The sequence below is a fragment of the Procambarus clarkii genome, chromosome 75, assembly GCF_040958095.1.
Source record: "Procambarus clarkii isolate CNS0578487 chromosome 75, FALCON_Pclarkii_2.0, whole genome shotgun sequence".
NCBI lineage: Eukaryota > Metazoa > Arthropoda > Malacostraca > Decapoda > Cambaridae > Procambarus > Procambarus clarkii.
This window is the reverse complement of record NC_091224.1, coordinates 2,351,334-2,355,098: the sequence shown is the minus strand read 5'-3', so window position 1 is coordinate 2,355,098 and position 3,765 is coordinate 2,351,334.

Sequence of the window (3,765 nt, the reverse complement as noted above, 5' to 3'; positions counted from 1 at the left end):
TGAAATTCCGACTTTTTATACAAAAATATGCCAATTACTGAAGCGCGGGGGTCACATTTTGCCCAAACCCCCTGCAGTTTTCAAAATATCCCAAACATCCCAAATTCGATACCTGAGCCATATTTTGGACCCAAATTCTGGCTCTCTGCACCTATTCGCGTTGAAATTCCGACTTTTTATACAAAAAATCTGCCAATTACTGAAAGCGGCGGTGGGTCACATTTTGCCCAAACCCCCCTGCAGTTTTCAAAATATCCCAAACATCCTAAATTCGATACCTGAGCCATATTTTCGACCCAAATTCTGGCTCTCTGCACCTATTCGCAGTTTGAAATTCCGACTTTTTATACCAAAAATCTGCCAATTACTGAAAGCGGCAGTGGGTCACATTTTGCCCAAACCCCCCTGCAGTTTTCAAAATATCCCAAACATCCAAATTCGATACCTGAGCCATATTTTCGACCCAAATTCTGGCTCTCTGCACCTATTCAGTTTGAAATTCCGACTTTTTATACCAAAAATATGCCAATTACTGAAAGCGGCGGTGGGTCACATTTTGCCCAAACCCCTGCAGTTTCAAATATCCCAAACATCCCAAATTCGATACCTGAGCCATATTTTCGACCCAAATTCTGGCTCTCTGCACCTATTCGCATTTGAAATTCCGACTTTTTATACCAAAAATCTGCCAATTACTGAAACGGCGGTGGGTCACATTTTGCCAAACCCCCTGCAGTTTTCAAAATATCCCAAACTCCAAATTCGATACCTGAGCCATATTTTGGACCCAAATTCTGGCTCTCTGCACCTATTCCGTTTGAAATTCCGACTTTTTATACCAAAAATCTGCCAATTACTGAAAGCGGGTGGGTCACATTTTGCCAAACCCCCCTGCAGTTTTCAAAATATCCCAAACATCCCAAATTCGATACCTGAGCCATATTTTCGACCCAAATTCTGGCTCTCTGCACCTATTCCGTTTGAAATTCCGACTTTTTATACCAAAAATCTGCCAATTACTGAAAGCGGCGGTGGGTCACATTTTGCCCAAACCCCCCTGCAGTTTTCAAAATATCCCAAACATCCCAAATTCGATACCTGAGCCATATTTTCGACCCAAATTCTGGCTCTCTGCACCTATTCACAGTTTGAAATTCCGACTTTTTATACCAAAAATATGCCAATTACTGAAAGCGGCGGTGGGTCACATTTTGCCCAAACCCCTGCTGTTTCAAATATCCCAAACATCCCAAATTCGATACCTGAGCCATATTTTCGACCCAAATTCTGGCTCTCTGCACCTATTCGCATTTGAAATTCCGACTTTTTATACCAAAAATCTGCCAATTACTGAAAGCGGTGGGTCACATTTTGCCCAAACCCCCTGCAGTTTTCAAAATATCCCAAACATCCAAATTCGATACCTGAGCCATATTTTGGACCCAAATTCTGGCTCTCTGCACCTATTCCGTTTGAAATTCCGACTTTTTATACCAAAAATCTGCCAATTACTGAAAGCGGGTGGGTCCATTTTGCCCAAACCCCCTGCAGTTTTCAAAATATCCCAAACATCCCAAATTCGATACCTGAGCCATATTTTCGACCCAAATTCTGGCTCTCTGCACCTATTCACAGTTTGAAATTCCGACTTTTTATACCAAAAATCTGCCAATTACTGAAAGCGGCGGTGGGTCACATTTTGCCCAAACCCCCCTGCAGTTTTCAAAATATCCCAAACATCCCAAATTCGATACCTGAGCCATATTTTCGACCCAAATTCTGGCTCTCTGCACCTATTCCAGTTTGAAATTCCGACTTTTTATACCAAAAATATGCCAATTACTGAAAGCGGCGGTGGGTCACATTTTGCCCAAACCCCTGCAGTTTCAAATATCCCAAACATCCCAAATTCGATACCTGAGCCATATTTTCGACCCAAATTCTGGCTCTCTGCACCTATTCGCATTTGAAATTCCGACTTTTTATACCAAAAATCTGCCAATTACTGAAACGGCGGTGGGTCACATTTTGCCCAAACCCCCTGCAGTTTTCAAAATATCCCAAACATCCAAATTCGATACCTGAGCCATATTTTGGACCCAAATTCAGGCTCTCTGCACCTATTCCGTTTGAAATTCCGACTTTTTATACCAAAAATCTGCCAATTACTGAAAGCGGGTGGGTCCATTTTGCCCAAACCCCCTGCAGTTTTCAAAATATCCCAAACATCCCAAATTCGATACCTGAGCCATATTTTCGACCCAAATTCTGGCTCTCTGCACCTATTCCAGTTTGAAATTCCGACTTTTTATACCAAAAATCTGCCAATTACTGAAAGCGGCGGTGGGTCACATTTTGCCCAAACCCCCTGCAGTTTTCAAAATATCCCAAACATCCCAAATTCGATACCTGAGCCATATTTTGGACCCAAATTCTGGCTCTCTGCACCTATTCGCAGTTTGAAATTCCGACTTTTTATACAAAAAATCTGCCAATTACTGAAAGCGGCGGTGGGTCACATTTTGCCCAAACCCCCTGCAGTTTTCAAAATATCCCAAACATCCCAAATTCGATACCTGAGCCATATTTTGGACCCAAATTTGGCTCTCTGCACCTATTCGCAGTTTGAAATTCCGACTTTTTATACCAAAATCTGCCAATTACTGAAAGCGCGGTGGGTCACATTTTGCCCAAACCCCCTGCAGTTTTCAAATATCCCAAACATCCCAAATTCGATACCTGAGCCATATTTTGGACCCAAATTCTGGCTCTCTGCACCTATTCGCAGTTTGAAATTCCGATTTTTATACCAAAAATATGCCAATTACTGAAAGCGGCGGTGGGTCACATTTTGCCCAAACCCCCCTGCAGTTTTCAAAATATCCCAAACATCCAAATTCGATACCTGAGCCATATTTTCGACCCAAATTCTGGCTCTCTGCACCTATTCGCAGTTTGAAATTCCGACTTTTTATACCAAAAATCTGCCAATTACTGAAAGCGGCGGTGGGTCACATTTTGCCCAAACCCCCTGCAGTTTTCAAAATATCCCAAACATCCCAAATTCGATACCTGAGCCATATTTTCGACCCAAATTCTGGCTCTCTGCACCTATTCCAGTTTGAAATTCCGACTTTTTATACCAAAAATATGCCAATTACTGAAAGGGCGGTGGGTCACATTTTGCCCAAACCCCCTGCAGTTTTCAAAATATCCCAAACATCCCAAATTCGATACCTGAGCCATATTTTGGACCCAAATTCTGGCTTCTGCACCTATTCGCGTTTGAAATTCCGACTTTTATACCAAAAATCTGCCAATTACTGAAAGCGGCGTGGGTCACATTTTGCCCAAACCCCCTGCAGTTTTCAAAATATCCCAAACATCCAAATTCGATACCTGAGCCATATTTTGGACCCAAATTCTGGCTCTCTGCACCTATTCCGTTTGAAATTCCGACTTTTTATACCAAAAATCTGCCAATTACTGCGGCGGTGGGTCACATTTTGCCCAAACCCCCTGCAGTTTTCAAAATATCCCAAACATCCCAAATTCGATACCTGAGCCATATTTTCGACCCAAATTCTGGCTCTCTGCACCTATTCACAGTTTGAAATTCCGACTTTTATACCAAAAATCTGCCAATTACTGAAAGCGGCGGTGGGTCACATTTTGCCCAAACCCCCTGCAGTTTTCAAAATATCCCAAACATCCCAAATTCGATACCTGAGCCATATTTTGGACCCAAATTCTGGCTCTCTGCAC